Consider the following 18,415-nt stretch of genomic DNA (forward strand, 5'->3'; position numbering starts at 1 on the left):
TGCCTTTATACATGCAAGACCAAAGATGTCAATACTACTATTCAAATATGGGCTATATGGTTAAGTTCTTCATCTGTTTGTGGATTGTCATAATTACAAAGAATGATTTCTTTGTAAGAAAAATGTATTAACTTTGTAAAAACTTTGTATTAAGTTGCTTTTGTATGGCTACAATTATTTAGAGCTATTGAGGCATAGTGTAATAATGAGCCAGTTCACAGAAAAGCCCTATAAATAATAATCTTTCAGGCAATTCCACCAACTATCAAGATGTTGAATAAATAGGGCCATGAATGCTGTCATTAAGAACATAAGAATGGCTATGCTGGGTTAGACCAATGGTCCATCTAACCCAGTATCCTGTCTTCTGACATGAACAGAATAGGCAATCATCAGGTGATGCACCCCTTGTCAACTCCTAGCTTCTGGCAGTCAGAAGCTATGAACATCCAGAGCAGGGTGTTGAATCCCTACCCATCCTGGCTAACAGCCAGAGATGGATCTATCCTCCATGAACTTATCTAATTCTTTGGTGAACCCCATTGTAGTTTTGGTCTTCACAACATCCCCTGGCCTGGGTTCCATAGGTTGACTGTGCATTGTGTGAAGAAATACTTCCTTTTGTTTGGTTTAATCTGCTTTAGTCATGCTTTTATAGACCTCTATCATATGCCCCTTTAGGTGTCTCTTTTCCAAGCTGAAAAGTACCAGTCTTTTTAATCTTTCTGCCAGGGCCGCCCAGAGGGGGGGGCAAGAGGGGCAATTTGCCCCAGGCCCCGAGCCTAACGGGGGCCCCCACCAGAGTTTTCCAGGGCCCCCGGAGCGGGGTCCTTCACTCCCTCCAGGGGGCCCGGCAAACTCTTGTGCGGCCGGGCGCAGGAGCTTCTGCCGCTCCCGGTCTTCGCCGGCGGGGGGTCCTTCCGCTCCAGGGCGGAAGGACACCCCCGCTGGCGCCAAGACGGAGGGACCCGCTGGTGAAGTTCAGCCCGAATCGGCGGACGCGGTCCTCCGTTCCGGGACCCGCCGAAGTGCCTCAAGACCAGCGGCGGGCCTCGCCGAATTACCGCCGAAGACCGGGCTGCACTTCAGCGGCGGGTCCCGCTTCGGCGGTAATTCGGCGGCAGAGGGGTCCCCGCCGCGGGTCTTCGGGGCACTTTGGCGGTGGGTCCAGGAACGGAAGGGCCCCCCGCCGCCGAAGACCCCGGGCCCCCGGAATCCTCTGGACGGCCCTGCTTTCTGCAGATGGAAGCTGTTCCAAACCCTTAATAATTTTTGTTGCCTTCCAATTCTAAGGTGTCTTTTTTGATATGGGGCAACCAGAACTGCATGCAGTATTGAAGGTGTGGGCATACCATGGATTTATACAGTGGCATTATAATCTTTTCTGTCTTATTATCTATCCCTTTCATAATGATTCCTAACATTGTTAGCTTTTTTGACAACTGCTGCACATTGAGTGGATGTTTTCAGAGAACTATCCACAATGACTCCAAGATCTCTTTCTTGAGTGGTAACAGCTAATTTAGACCCCATCATTTTATATGTATAGTTGGGATTATGCTTTCCAGTGTCCATTACTGTGCATTTATCAACACTGAAGTTCATTTGCCAGTTTGTTGCCCAGTCACTCAGTTTTGCGAGATCCCTTTGTAAATCTTTGCAGTCTGCTTTGGACTTAACTGTCTTGAGTAACTTTGTATCATCTTCAAATTTTGCCACCTCACTGTTTACTCTTTTTCCAGATCATTTAGGAGTATGTTGAACAGCTCTGGTCCCAGTACAGATTCCTGAGGGACACTGCTATTTACTACATTCTGAAAACTGACCATTTATGCCTACCCTTTGTTTCCTGTCTTTTAATCAGTTACTGATCCATGAGGGGACTTTCCCTCTTATCCCATGACTCCTTCAACCCAAAAGACAAGTCTCCCATGTGCGTGCCATAACTACTTGAGTTTGGATCCCTGTTCGGGAACTTGGCCACAGGTCTCCCATATCTCAGGTGAATGCCGTAACTACTGGGTTATAGTGTATTTGGGGAAGGGAAGGGGCTTGTGGGGAAGGTCACTTTCAATTTCTCCTGTTTACGCTGTTTCACTTTGTACAAATAGTAATTGCCGCAGGGATTTGAACCCAAGTGTCTGAGGTAAATTCCTGACCATTGGATTATTGTGCATAAGGACACCACCACCCATTCTGAATGAACCAAACTCCCCATGGAAATCTAGCCTGAAAAAAAGAAATGCCCAAACCTATTCAGTGAATTTGTGTCAAATTCATGACTAGGTTGATTGACCACCAATAGCTCCTCCTCGGTTTTATGAATATAGCCTTTAATTATTTTTTTAAAATTAAAAATATCCCAAAATGAAACATTTTGTTTGACCTGAAGCAATTTTTTTTCCTGATCTTTTTGATTTGGCAGAGATTCTCAAAAAGATTATTTTTGGATCAAACTGTTCCCCCCAAACCCCAATTTTTTGGAATGGCCAGCAAAATGAAACATCAATTATTCACGCAGGTCTCTTTAGGACCACTTTCTCTAGCCTTTAATTGAGCAGACCACCCATTGAGTTCAATAGGAGTTTTGTTGAGTTAAGGACCACAGAATTTATGACAATGACTGGTATTGAATAATACAGCATATAAGTGAATATTTTACTACCTTGGACAGCAAGATCATCTTCAATAATCCTAACAGAAGGTGAAACAACTTTGATAGTACAAAGGGTTAAAGAGTTGTGCAACAAAGGTGACAGACCCACATCTAATTGAAGCAATATAATTTATTGTACTAGACTGAATCTGTCTTTTTTTCCTAGTTTAATCTGCTAAAACAAGTAGCCCCCTACATTTTATATTTCCCTTTACTATCAACATAAATCAACCTGTGTTTAATGGGAGGGGTCAAGAATCTTATAATGAAAATAGATCTAAATTAATAGCATCTAGGCATCAGTTAATGATGTGAGACTACTTTTCAAATACAGTTACTGACAGCATAACATCCCTCTGGACACAAATTATTGAAAACACATCTTTTAAAGCACGAGATTCAAACAATGAATACAGATGCCTATTTCTTAAGACTAAATTTAATCACCTCCTGCTTGTGACCATTTGGCAGCTTCAGGAAAGTTTTCTCCAGAACCAAGTCTCTGAAGCCAAGCTAATAAAGTGCTAATTAAAGAAAGTACATGGAAGACATGAACACTAGGAGCCTGGAGTAATTGGCTACAAAAAAGACAGGGCTGAAATACGTCACTTTCTCTGCTGCTCCTGATTAGGCTCTAATTCGAATACCAATATCTCACTGCACGTCAAGGTGCTTTGGGAAAGGGTCTTAGGCTTTCTCCATAGAGTGGAGAGCTGTGCTATAAACAGAAAATAAACCATAGCTGTAAAAAAAAGAAATCTATATTTAATCGTGTGCCACCACTTGTGATAACAAATGTGGCAGCTTAGACAGTACACAGAGAGCTTTTCTTTTCATTCCACCTTGGGGAAGCAGAGATCAGAAAGAAATGAGGGAAAAACCACCATATTTTTTTTAAAAAGCTACGCTGTGAAATAGAAACCATCTACTGAGCCTGTCACAATTGTGCAGTAATTAAATTTGAAGAGTTTCTCATCCGCCCTGCAGGCATGCTGGAAATGAACACCTACTGGAACTTTTCTGAAAAAATGGACAATATAAAAATAAGAGTTACCTCTTCTAATATATGTTGAATGGGTTTTGATTGTTGATTTCCTCCTGAATCTCGCAAAGCGAATCTTGATTGCATGAACTGATGTAAAACCTAATTTCTGTTGCAGTTGTAAAGCTCAAAGTAGTAGTGTATTTTGTTTATGAACAGATTTACTGTCTGGTTTATTGAGGTATCACTTAAAAAAAATCTTGTCTTAGTATAAAATAAAAATAATTAAGGATGGGCCTTTATTGCATATATGAAATAGGAAATTGCACAACTGACTGGGCAACCCTACACTGGGATTTAATACATCTAGAAATTAAAAACACTAAAACTATTGAAAGCCTCTGTAATAATAATGCTATCTTGCTTTTACACAGCACTTTCCAAACCGCACGTTTTCAAAGCATGCAGGCATCTGGTTAAGCACGTAAATTTAACATAATATGGGCCTGTATTTGGCAAAACATTTAAGCACATAATTAATCCCATATCAGTTCAATAAAGCACTTAAGAATGTGCTTAAATCCTACTGAAGTACAGGTGCCATAAATAAAATATTTAATTTTGTTTAGCCATTGTGTAGAAATCTGTCCCTTATTTTTAGCTTTTCATTGTATTAAATTTTAGAGAAATTCTGAAACAAAGCAACACTGAGAAAATCCTTGATATCAAAAATAAGTCTAAAAATGGAAAAACAGCAGAAGATGTTCTAGAGCAGTGTGAACCACGCTTAGTTCTGACAAATAGACCTTATCCATTTTGGATTCACTAGCAAATACTTATTCTAAATCAAATGGCATCATTTTTTTCTCTCAGAGAGAGGCTTAAATTCAAATTATATATCAACTTCTGAGGAAACAATAAAAGGCTGCCAAAACTGTCTATATATTATGATAAATCGAAACCACCAAACAGTTATAGAAGAGAGAAGGATTTTCTCTATGATGCTAACAAGGGAAATTGGCAGAGATTATTTTAAATATTTTTTTAAAGAGAAAGTATTAGAAAAGCAACAAAGTTCCATGAACGTGTGTGAACAGTTAAAAGAAGTTCTGGAAATTTTTTTGTCAGTTTTGGGGGTAATTAAAGTGTGGCTTCAGCATCTGTAAAATTGGTTCTAATTTTCTCTGTTATTCCTGTTACTTTTAGTTATACACCATTGTCTGAATGAAGGACACGAGAATTATTAGAAGCTGTCTACAATGCCCAAATGAGGGACAGATAGACAGCAGTATGACTTGCAATAAGTGAGGGAGCTTTGGTCAGTGTTGTAACTACAAACAAAGAAAGTTTTCCCTGACCTTTATATATATGAGGATATTTTTCATGTTCAGGTTTGTGTTTAAGTAAAGGCCAAATCCTCTAGACCAGTGGTGGGCAACCTGTGGGCCGCACATGGACTGCCAGTGTAATCTGCTGGCAGGTCGCCAGACAGACAGTTTGTTCACATAGAGCTGCAGGCAGCCATGAAATGTAGCCACAGTTCACCATTCCCGCCCAATGAGAGCTGCAGGAGGTGGTGGCCAGCATGTTCCTGCAGCCTGGGCCACTTCCTGCAGGTCCCATTGGCTGGGAACGGCAAATCATGGCCAGTGGGAGCTGCGGGCAGCCGTGCAAATGTAAACAAACTGTCTGGCAGCCCACCAGCGGATTACCCTGACGGCCGCGTGTGGCCCGCGGGCCACAGGTTGCCCACCACTGCTCTAGACCATCTGCAGACAATTTCAATATACAATGGTAAAGAAATATTTTGAAAGGAAAGAAAAACAAACTTTAATGAATTCTGATGATTCTACAGCACCAATGGTCATGTAGGGAGTGTCTATTCTAGGGACATGTCTTCATTAGAGGTCTTTGTTTTAAACCAACTTAATTGACTGCCAATAAATTGAGGTAGTTGACACTTTTTTAAAGGTTGGTCTGGTCATTCCTCAAATGTTTGTTCCAGGTTACAAAATTTTGATAAAAGGCTTTTTTTTTTTAATTGTGTTAGCTAACATTTTTTAAACCCTCTAGATGACAGGAAAAGTTGTATTTTAACGTTTCCTGGTCAAGGTGAACTTTACTGGGGGTTCACAAAGCACTGTCTTTTCCTAGGTCTGGTCTACACTAGGAAATTACATTGCTCAGAGTTGTGAAAAACAACAATGACATCTGATCAACCAAACCCTGAGAATTCATCCGTTGACCTAGCTACTGCCTTGCGGGGAGGTGGAGCACCTAAGCCAACAGGAGAAGCCCTCCCATCAGCATAGGTAGCATCTTCATTGAAGCACTATGGCAGCATAGTAGCAGTGCAGCAGCTGCGCTGTTGTAGCATTTTAAGTGTAGAAAAGCCCCTTGTCTAAGGCCTAGTCTACACTTACAATAGTTTTCCAGTGTAGCTGTTCAGTTAACACCCACCCCCCCCGACACACACACACACACACACACACACCTCCAACCCCCATGGAGATGAAATATAAGTGTACTTAAACCAGTTCCCTGAAAGTCCTAATCTATACCAGCGAAAAGACTTTTGTGCTGGTATAACTACATCTGCTCTAGGGCTTTGGCCAGCATAGCTATGTCAGTTAGGAACCGAATTTTTCATACTTCTAACCAACACAGCTATGTTGGCGAAACTTAAATCATATAAACCAACCCTAAGATAAATTTTAGAGTTTTTTCCTTCTCTCTACCAAATGTTTTCAAACATTGTCCTTACATTTCTAGGTAATGTCAGCATTTAAAAAGGATGATATGAGCCTCTCACTGCATTTTGAGATCAGGTAATGGTCTCTTTTGTGCTTGGTGTAGAAGTAAGTCATCAGCTCACAGGAGGGCTGAGGGTGGATGGATTATCATTAAACTATTCCTATTACCTAACCAAGGCAGGCACTTACCCTCACTTCTCAATTAGTAATAACAAATGTGGGTCTTAAAACCAGTAGCCTTTCAGATTCTCTCTTTTATTGTTTTGCCCTTCTGGCTCTTCATACATCTGCTCCTGGAGCACAGCAGCTCAGCTGCATTATAGCCTCTCCTGAGAGGGAGCCACCTTGTTATTCTCTTGACATACCAAACTTTGTAATATAGTTTATCCTTTATAAATAACACTAAGAAAAACAAAATAAGGCCAAGGTGAGAATAAAGAGCCATCAATCTATCTTGATAATTAGGTGGAAATTACAGCAAGGTCATGTTTATTAGTTTACAAGGATCAGGATAGAAAGAAGAGGCAGTAAATTAGTCTTTTGCTCAGAAAAGAAACAAGTGTATGGCACTGTAATTTCCGAAGAAGAGACGCTTTGGCATTTTGTTTCTTCTGAACTTACAAATGAAAGACAAGAAATAACTGGATAAAATATGCTGGGTGAAATATTCTTTTCATTGAGGTTAATGTCATAAGTCCAATAAACTTCAGTGGAAACAGGATCGAGCCTATTAACTTTTAATAGAATCTATACAGCTATTTTTAACTTTTAGCCAAGAAACTTATTAAACAGTAGCCACTATACACTGTAAAATTTACATTGTGATCTCAGAAATATGGAAACATCACCGTGTGTACTGAAAAATCTTCTAGTCCATGCATGTGCAGCGTTGGATTGTCAAGTTGTGCTATAACATGCAAACATATATTGAGGGTCACATTCATGCCTTAATATAAACAGAAGGATCCACTATGTTCATCCCATTTGAATGTTTAAAATTATGTAGTAAATATGAATTAAAGGAGCAGGGGTGGGCAAACTCTTTGTCCCAAGGGCCACATCTGGGTATGGAAATTGTATGGCGAGCCATGAATGCTCACAAAATTGCGGTTGGAGTGCAGGAGGGGGTGAGGGCTCTGGGGTGGGGCTGGGAATGTGGGGTTCAGAGTGCAGGAGGGGGATTAGGGCTGAGGCTGTGGGTTGCAGGCTCCGGGTGGCGCTTACCTCAAGCAGTTCTCGAAAGCAGCAGCATGCCCCCCTCTCTCCCTCGGCTCGTACGTGGCGGTGTGGCCATGCGGCTCTATGCACTGCGCCATCCACAGGCGCCACCCCTGCAGCTTCCATTCGCTGAAGTTCTCAGACAGTGTGAGCTGCAGGGGGTGGCGCTTGGGATGGGGGCAGCTTGCAGAGTCTGCTGGCTGCCCCTAAACGTAGGAGCCAGAGGACGGACATGCCGCTGCTTCTGGGAGCCACAACATGCGTGCATGTTGCGGCCCTTGACCCTGCTCCTTGGCTGGAGCCCAGGAACGGGGCAAACTCCCAGTGGGAGCTCAAGGGCTGGATTAAATAGGCTGGTGGGCCGGATGTGGCCCGGGGGCTGTAGTTTTCCCACCCCTGCATGAGAGTATGCCAAGGAAGCAGTTTAGAGTTTTCAGCTCTACATTCAATTGTGTATGTCTAGAATAAAAATGCTCGTCTAGCACTTTGCTTGGTTAAAGCACAAACATTAATTTCTTCTATATTTACAGAATACATTGGGTCAATTTCTCCTTTCCTAATTTGGTTCATTATGTTTTATGATGTCAACTGTAATATAATTTTCTGAATGATTTAGCTCCCTATTTCTTATAAATTTCCTGATACATGAACAATCACCTTCTAGAGCCAGTTATATAATGACTCCTACACAGTACATTCTAATGCCCAACTTCAATCCTTCTTTATCAAAATACTACTTTAAAAAAGGGTAATGGAAACTCACTGCTCACACTTCATTCTTAAATCATCCCCAATAAGTCAATTGATTTGTACAGATTTACATCAAGGATAAATTTTACTCGTATTTTGGTACTTAAATACATACGATATCTCTCACCACCAATTATGCATTGTCGTAGATATCAGTGTGTGAATTATAGACATAGGGCCATATGCTGCACTTAACCCATTTATACAATTTTTTGGGGCCAATATTCTACCCTTTATCTCTGCACACAATCCCCTTTGACAATCCCCAGTTGTGTGTGTGGAACAAAGGTAGAATGTCATTCAATAGATTAGGCCCAAATACTATCGTACTGGAGCTTTGCATTGTACAAGATTTTTAGATTTATAGACATTTAAGCAATTTGTGCCACCCAGTTTCAACAAAAGATTTCTTATTTCTTACATAAGTGTAATCTCAGTTCATAAAATTAATATGATAGTCTGCAGTAAGAGCACCAAAGCAGCACATTCTAGATTAGTCAAGCACAAGGAATCCCTGGGGAAATCCAAAAACACTTAACTTGAAACATGAATAAGAGTTTAACAATGACCATATTCAACAGAAATCCAAATTTGATATCCCACTGCCAAATCCATTAAAACTAATGAGCAGAATTCAGTAAAAGTTCTATTACCCTGGGAGACATTATTTACCATAATTTTGCATTTATCAAGGTGAAACACAAAGGATATGTCTACATTAGGGTTCTCAGGTTAAAAACTTTTAGTGTACACAAATCCAAAAAGGTTAGACTTGAGCCTTAGATTTAACTATACATGTCCTGCATTTTCTATTTCTACATTTCTATATCCCAATGTATTTACATTATTCATAAATAAGCCCACTAATTTGTAGCCTGATACTGCTGCCATTTAAATCAGTGACCAAACACACATTGGCTTCAATGAGAACAGGATTGGAGCTATGTATAATTTCAGCAAGATTTTGCACTGTTTCAATGGACAACTAATTTGAAAAACGTAGCGCTTTAATTACTAGCAAAACATTACATAGCAGCACTGATACTTTTCTTTGCCAAATATATTCTTAAGGTTGATAATGTGGCATAATTCAATTATTTTTAATGCAATTATTTGCAACCCTTTGGGCTTCAAGGAGAAATTATTTTGCCACATGCAGATTGCCTACAGTTCAACTAGGCTAAAATATAAAATGAAAAATTATTATGCTAATTTGCACGATCAATTCTCACTCTCCAAATTGGAAAAAGTGCTATGTTACTTCAGGAAGGCCTGAAGGCAACAGTTGATCCTCTGTTTGCTTAGCTAAATTTTACAGTGTTTAAATCCTCATCCCGCCACCGACGCCATTCCTTAGCCTTTGCTTCATCCCATCCAGCCCACACAATTATGCATTTTGTGAAATATGCATCCCGTCCAAAATGGAGAATGCTGTCCACTTGTTTAATCACTGTGATTCTCCTGAACAAGGTCAACATTCTGTTGCAAGGACAAGGCTGTAGTATTTTGGGGCATCTTTTTACAAGAGCAGCGTATTTTCCTGTATCTACAAGCTGTAGTTGTAGCAAATCTGAATATCGGCAAGTGATTAAAGCAAGATGCTACTTTAAAGCACAGGAAATATAATTTGTACTGGAATGTTTCTTAATGCCAAAGTCTATTTTTCATGCTATACATAATTAGATGTACATCAGCGAGTGGTCAGCTTCATCACAATATTTAATTACTCTAGCTTTTGAAAGAAGGTAACTGAAAAATATATTTTTACCTTGTATCCTTTTAAACAAATGTTGTAAGTTAAATACTAGCAATGTTAGAACCAACTATGTCTGCTTCTAAAATTATATAAGCAGATATAAGTGTGTGTATGTATATTATACACACCCTTGGGCCCCACTTATGCAAATACTTATGCATACGCTTAACTTTAAGAATGTGAGTCAATGGACCTAGTTCAGCACATCCCTGGATGCTCAGGTCAATGGCCCACTTTTGAGACTGCACTGGGCAGTTGGAGGCTTCCTGAGAGGATATATAAATTGTGGTTTCCAGGTAGACTTTCTGTTACCCTGACCTCACTACCAGTGTAACCCAAGACTAAATGTAGCCCATCTATAAACTATAGTTTTAAAATACAATTTTTGAACTAATATTGTGTAAAAGTTTGTGTGTGTATATATATATATATACACACAAACTTTTACACAATATTAGTTCAAAAATTATATATAAAAGTATATATACACACACAAACTTTTACACAATATTAGTTCAAAAATTATATATAAAAGTATATATACACACACAAACGTTTACACAATATTAGTTCAAAAATTATATATAAAAGTATATATACACACACAAACTTTTACACAATATTAGTTCAAAATTGTATTTTAAAACTATAGTTTATAGATGGGCTACATTTAGTCTTGGGTTACACTGGTAGTGGGGTCAGGGTAACAGAAAGTCTACCTGGAAACCACAATTTATATATCCTCTCAGGAAGCCTCCAACTGCCCAGTGCAGTCTCAAAAGTGGGCCATTGACCTGAGCATCCAGGGATGTGCTGAACTAGGCCCATTGACGCACATTCTTAAAGTTAAGCGTATGCATAAGTATTTGCGTAAGTGGGGCCCAAGGGTTTGTAGGGTGCAGTTGTACTAGTATCAAGGTGCTTATACTGGTACAGATAATCTTGTGTGGGAAGGGAAATAAGCTACACTGCTATATCTGTATCTATACTAGAAGTTGTATCAGTATAAAAATCACATGCTTCTCTGACGTAGTTTTACCAGAGGGTGAACCCTGGGCAGTAAAAGGTCCTATGGCAGTGGTGGGCAACCTGAGGCCCTCGGGCCACATGCAGCCTATCAGGTTAATCTGATTGTGGGCCACAAGACATTTTACTGATGTTGACTGTCCGCCCCCCCCACCCAGCTCCCAGTGGCTGCGGTTCGCCGTTCCCAGACAATGGGAGCTGTGGGAAGCTGCGTCCAGACCTGCTGCTTCTCACAGTTCCCATTGGCCGGGAACGGTGAACCACAACCACTGAGAGCTGGGGGAACCATGCCTGCGGACGGACAATGTCAGCGAAATGTCTCATGGCCCACAACCCGATGGGCCACAGGTTGCCCACTACCGTGGAGTCCCAACTGCAGTTTAAAGCTTTATTTCTTTAAGAAGCCATGAGGGAGCTTGGTGATATGAACATCTCCTGTCAGATCACAGTTACTCTTCCTGTGCAGGGGTTGCAATCTGCATTCCTCAGTACCAGAGTGGGTGAGCTGAGCCTAACAGATTATAAATAACATTAAAAGACTCAGCAGCTCTTTAAAAGTAAATAGAAGAATGTGTGCTATATTAAAAGCACAATACATGCCAACTAGCTTCTGGGAAGGCATAATATCTTCTATAATTTACTTATTATTTTAATTGTATTATGGTGTTTGTAGGCAGATATTTTTTGCATACAGCTTAGCCTATAGGTAGGTAGTGACTATGTAGGCTTCCCTGCCTTATGGTAGCTCTGCCTATGCACCTCAGGTATAAACTGCAACACCCCTCTTATTTTAACACTGGGTTTCTTGTAACAGAAAATGTCAATGGTGCTGTAATCAGGTTGGCACCCACCTCTCGCAAGCTCTCCCTTTGGTTGGGTGTGTCTGCATTCTTTCAGTTCCAGTGACTCCCTTCAGTGGTTCTCAGGCGGATTTTTCAGCAACTCAGCCCTCCGGCCCAGTCACACACACTGTCTGCATGTGAACCAGAACAGACCCCTTCCAGGATATTCAGTCCACCAGAGCCTATCTCAGTCCCCCTCTAGTGGCGTCTCTCTAGCCCTCTAGGCTCAGTTTTTAAGTAGTTCTGGCCCTGGTATGGGGCCATATCCCCAGGACTTCCTGGAGACATATCTTCCTGCAGCCCTCTGGCCAGGCTCAGTCTCTACTCAGACCCAGCAGCCAATCAGGAGCTCCTTCATTGCTCCCCTGGTCCCTACTAGTAAACTATGTTTGACTCAATCTAGCAACGAGCCAGGAGCCTCTCACTCTCCCAGTCCTTACCCCCACTTAGTTGTCCATAGTCCTGCTGCTCTTCCACTCAAGCACACAGTCCTTTCTTCTCCAGCTCCAAGCAGCAACTAACTGCTGCTTTGTTCTTCATCTCTTTTTATATAGCTCTCCTGTCCCCTGATTGGCTGTTCCAGCAACCCTTCTGATTGGTTGCTTTCTTGCAACCACTCTTGGCCACATGGAGGACCTCTCCACTGCTCCTTTCCTGGGATGGGTATGGCAGAACCCTAAGGCCTCCAGCAGGGGGTTTTGGGTCTAGTTCACCCCATCACAGGTACCAATTTGTGTGACGTACTAGTTTGTTCTAAGAGCTAGAAGCTCAGTCCTGCACAAAACTCCCCAAATGGCCAACAGGAATCATGTGTGGAGAGCTTGAAGGATCAAGCCAAATTGGGGCCTTCACAACTTTACTCTTCTTCCTGAAACCTCCTACTCTTGCATAACCACCAGTGGTAGAAACTCTAGTGGGCCTCAGGAGTAGCATTTTAACCACTATGTGATGGGTTAGTGCACATGGTAGTAAAGATACAAGTGGCCAGTCTACATTAGTGCTCCCACAAGTCAAGCTGAATCAGTGGTAATGCAGTGGTAGAAAATTTGAGGTAAAATATTTGTTATAGAAAAACCGCTTGCACCATTTCAACTGGTCTTCCAGAAGAGTCCCACAATGCTTCAGTAAATCTTTTTATCAGACACTCGCTCCTATAATCATTTTCTTGTTCTGAGATATTGCAGCTTTTTGCAAACAAGATTTTGTTTTAGATATAATGCTTGTAAAGTGAAAGGCCTTTTCTCAAAAAAGCCTATTTTATGCAACATACATACCGTTTAATTCTACAAATTGCATGTTACATTATAAATTGAGAAATGCTAAATGATATGATTCACATGAAAAAATAATGCAGTATAATACATCTCTGACGGTGTAGATTGCCACTCCCACTAGTTACTCCAATGCAATGATGGTTAGAGGGAGTGCTGGGTATAGAAATACTGACCTGGTTTTCACTGTCAGGGTGGTTTGTATAATATACTGCAGTCACAATGGTTCAAATCAGCTGCTGGAAGCAGCTTTGTAGTCTAATTCTCTAGTGAAGACAAAGCAATTCACTTCATAGGGGAATAGGTACCATGTTACTGAATTTATCTAGATTTTAAAATATTCCTAACCTGTGGCTTCAGCTCACTTCTTTAATATACTTCTATGCAATAAGTAAGTTCATATTTCAGAAAGACTTCAATAAGAACAACAAGCAAATGTTCCTTATTTTTTGTAGTCATTTTCAATTGCTAGCGAGCATTCTTGTAACATTCCCCTGGCAACCCTTAAATGAACCAATTAAATTTGTCACAGTGACTGTAAACGTTTGTAAAATATTATTGACACATTCCCGGCAATTAAATCTCTTGGCAAAAGAAAAGTATCAAGACTTAATGAAGGCGTGGAAGTAAAATAATCCACTCATATGGTAATAAGCGTGCCTGAGAATGAAAAACAGAGACGTATCTAAAGCATATGGTGACATGGATTAGAATGTGATGACACTAAAGAAGAAATATCAAAACCAGCCTTCCATGTACCAGTGGGCAGGATGAAGGATTTGTTTGCCTCTCACCACATTGGTAGGCAAAGCAAGCCAGCAATGCAATACATTGCTTCACTGAGTTAGGATGAACACTGAGGAATTCTGCAGCACTCTTAAGAATTTACATTATTCTATCACCTGTTTGGCTCCTAAACTGAGGGTGTAAGGGGCAAGATAGTGGCTGAGAGGGTCTTATCAGAGCCAGGGGAAAAGCTAGCAAGAGGAGTCAGGTGCAAATCAAGCCTATAAGAATGGAGTTTCACTCTTTTGGAGCCGTGGATAGTAGCGACTGCCTCTGCCTGAACCCAACACCCTGCTGCCCACCCCAAGAGAGAACTCAGCCATTTCTGCCCCTCATACTACTGTATGCCCATGTTCCTTCAGCCAGCAACAATCTCCCCCTGCAGAATGGAGGGCTGATAGCTAGTCAATTGTATTTAATATTCATGAAATGCAAACAACTTGATACAGCACCTGGCCAAAAAGGTAAAACTATATACTATTTGGGCTACCATTCAACTCCTATATATTGGGCTCTGCCCCTACAGAAAAGGGAAGGCAGATTGGTGACTTCTTACATAGGAAAACATGGACACAGATGCTGAAAGGGACACTGTGTTCACAATACAAAAATCTCTCTAGGATGCCCAAGGTTAGAAAACATGGCAGTAATCTGGAAATTACCCTCCTGCTACAGCTGGAGATGCTAGAAGAGATACCATCATTAATAATTCATCTCCTCCTGTATTCATTATAAACATACTGACCATAATGGAATATTTTAGTATTAATGGGATATCCAGGGGATAGCTGTGCAGTTATTCAACTGCATCTGTTAAAATACCCATGAAACGAAGAATCGTTTAGTCAAGCAGCTAGACTCTGAAATGTTTCTCCAAATCCTGATTCTAACCTTAGGCCTCAGTTCTGCCCCCTTACTTGCCCCATACAGTACTAACTCACATGAGCAGATTCACTAATTTTGGTTCACTAATTTCACTTCACTGCTTCTAGAGTAAAGTATGCACAACATCTGTGAGGAGAGAGAATCAACCCACTAATAACCTTTTTTGGAGTAGAAGACAGAATTTTACATCAGCTTCTCCAGGGCCTGGAGTCTATTTAATAATTTCTCTTTTTGTCACATCTCTGAAGTGGAAGCACTTGCATAACAGAAGTATTTAAGGAGGCAAATAAAAAGATAATGGATCAAATCCTCAGGTGTGCCTGAGTGCCACACAGCACTCTGTGGAGTGGGGTGTGGAGTGGTGGATGGAGGATAGATCATTTCCATCTTTCAACCACCAAGATCCTGTGACCAATTGGATCTGACCTGGCTCCCAGTGCAATTTAGAGCTGGCTGTCTTAACTTGCTGCCACCCAGGGATTCCCCTATGCAACAGAAACATTCAGCTACCATGTTAGGACAACTTTTCATCCATTTACACTGTGGAAACAGAGTCTCTGACCCAATATTTCATCTAAAAGTGGTTATTTGAAACAAAACAAAACACATGCTTCTTCTTTACCATGTCAAGCCAATAAATTCAAAGAATTTGGTGAGCTTGCTATCTTTGAAAGCCTATTGGATACTCAAGACAGACAGCAGTTGAAAAGTGTTATGTCTGCTAGAGAGAACTGATTCTTCCTTGAGAGAAATGATGGACACAGGCTCAGTGCTATGCATTGTAATCTTAGTCTATTTCATTCACAGCCTTGAACAAAGGGAGCAGAAGCAACAGCAAATCTATATACGGACAATTTCACATCCAGAGCTGTCACTAAACAAAAGCTCTGAGTTCAAATTCTGACATCATTCTTCTCTCCATTACTCTTTATATTTACTGTGCTGCGGCAGAATGGACTGATTCTGCTCCAACTTGCATTTGTGAAAACCAGGACTGTCTCAAATGTTTCATGAGTGTAAAATGGATGCAAGTGAAAGGAGAATCAGGTGGCAAATATGGTTTTGTGCTTTACCTGTTAAGGTCAGTCAGGTGGGTGGATGTCCACCCAGAATGAATTTCTAGTGAGAAATATGGAGGGCCTGAATCTCCATTTCCTGCCCCTTGTGTATGCATTTACACACTAATGTAAATTGGATGCAAATAGAAATAAAATGTTAAGAAATCAGAATAGCAGCATTGTTTATCCACTTTTCACTGGCATATGTGACTCCATAAGGTGCAAAGCAATGGAGAAACAGTTCCTAGGCTGGCTTCTGCATCCTAACAAACTGTTTAATTTCTGCCTATTACATATGGAAGGGACACATTTAGGACAATATGTATGCAATGTATCTGCAAATTATTTACCTAACTGATGTTACTGTTAAAGATCTTTGGTTGTAGTAAAAACAAAGTTCCCTCAGGCCCTGAAGATTGATATTTTAGCTCAATAGTTTATCACTTTTTTTTTCTATATCACCCTTGCCATTATGGCATCTTACTGCAAAAGTTAACACTTTGTAACAATGAGAAATAAAAGAATACAAGTGCAGAACACGCATTTCTCTCTAGACCTGTGTAAATTAATATATACAGGAAAAGAGCAGTGCACTTGATATTTCATCAAGAATGTGTGGCACTATCTCAGAGATGGGTAAACTATGGCCCGTGGGCCACATTTGGCCCATGGGACTATCCTGCCCGGCCCTTGAGCTCCCGACGAGGGAGGCTAGTCCATGGCCCCTCCCTCACAGCCTCAGCTCGCCGTGCCACCAGTGCTCTGGGTGGTGGGACTGCGAGCTCCTGCTGGGCAGCACGGCTGAGAACTGCTGGGGTGTAGTGTATTAAATTGTTCCCTGTAGGAATGTGCTACTTATGGAGCACCAGGATTGGCAGCTGTAAGTAAGTAGCACAGTCCTATGGAGAGCAATTTAATACACTACACCCCAGTGGGGAAGGCTGTGCCTCCCCAAACAGCCTGGCCCCCACCCCTCCCACTTCCTGCCCCCCCAACTGCCATCCTCAAAACCCCCAACCCATCCAACCCCCTGCCACTCCTTGCCCCCTGACTGCCCCCCCGACACCCGACACTAACCGGCCCCCAGGACCCCACCCCCTATTCAACCCCCCCCTGCTTCCTGGGACCTCCTGCCCCTTATCCAACCCTCTGGTTCCCTGTCACCTTTCCATGGCACTCAGAGCATCAGGTCTGGCAGCCATAAGTAGCACATTCATACAGGGAGCAATGTAATACATTACACCCACCCTCCATATGGTTTCAGAACCCTGATGTGGCTCCCCGCCCCTGCACTACCTCATAGTGTCTTTCCATAGAATCATAGAACCACAGGGTTAGAAGGGGCTGCAAGGGTCATCTAGTCTAGTCCCCTGCCAAGAAACAGCATTTGTTGTGTCTTTTCTTTATTTTGAGGAAATATCTTCAGATTCTCACAAATCTGGGCCAGCATTTTTTCTGAAATAGTCTTCAACTGAAATTTTATTCTTTTTGTACAGGGAAATGTAAAATTAACACAATTCCCGTGATCTGATTCTTTAACCAGATAAAGCAAGAAAGTCTGCTTAAAAATCCAACAAACTGAAAAGACAGTAGGGAGAGAAATGACAAGACTGCTGGCTACCGCACGATGATAATTAGCAAAGTGCTCTCTCTTCTCTCCCCACCTCTCAACAGATAGACTATTTCAAAAGATAAGGCAGGGGAGGAAATATTTTTTATTGGCCCCACTTCCGTTGATGAGAGAGCCAAGTTTTCTTGCTTACACAGAGCTCTTCTTTGGGTCTGGGAAAGTGTTAGTTTCTTCCCTGAAGAAGAGCCCTGCATAAGCTTGAAAGCTTGTCTCTCATCAGCAGAAGTTGGTCCAGTAAAAGTATTCCCTCACTCACCTTGTCTCTCTCTAATATCCTCGGACCAATGCAGCTACAACAAAAGATGGCATGAGCTACCAAGTATAAAAAATAATATCTGGCTTTCTAGAGACAAATGAAACCAGACCCTGCAGGGGGATCTCAATCACTGTTACTTCAAACCATGAAGGAGAGATTACCACAAGGTCATCCCTTGAATCAGTGGAGAATGCAGTGAATATATTGCAAGAAAAAACCCTGAATTAGTAGAGGTGTTGGGTAGATGTTACCTGGTTGATATTTTCATTCTCTAAAGTCCAGTTCTGCCTCCCTTCAGTGGAGTACTAGAAACTCACTCATTGGGGAACTACATATTTCAGTTAGTGGTACTCAAAGTGAGTAAGGGCAAGAACAGAATTGCCCTTTACGTGTGTGGAATTTCTGATTACTGCTGATAGGATGGCACTGCAGGATAACAGTGTCCTAAGAAGACTGGAGAAGGGATAAAACCTATTGCACTACAGACTTAAGTTAACAGATTTAAGTTAACAGAACCACTGATTTGATGATGGGATTCCTTTCCCC

General features: G+C 41.4%; 1 long non-coding RNA gene across 1 annotated transcript; it reads right to left on the reverse strand.

Annotated features, from left to right (window-relative positions):
* Positions 1-6,974: 6,974 nt before the first annotated feature.
* Positions 6,975-17,224, reverse strand: LOC120396848. The gene is made up of 3 exons (XR_005593447.1): positions 17,148-17,224; positions 13,431-13,520; positions 6,975-7,298 (listed from the first exon to the last, which is right to left on the reverse strand). It is a non-coding gene; the product is annotated as an uncharacterized LOC120396848 (long non-coding RNA).
* Positions 17,225-18,415: the final 1,191 nt, after the last annotated feature.

The sequence above is a fragment of the Mauremys reevesii genome, linkage group 2, assembly GCF_016161935.1.
Source record: "Mauremys reevesii isolate NIE-2019 linkage group 2, ASM1616193v1, whole genome shotgun sequence".
NCBI classification, from domain to species: Eukaryota; Metazoa; Chordata; order Testudines; family Geoemydidae; genus Mauremys; species Mauremys reevesii.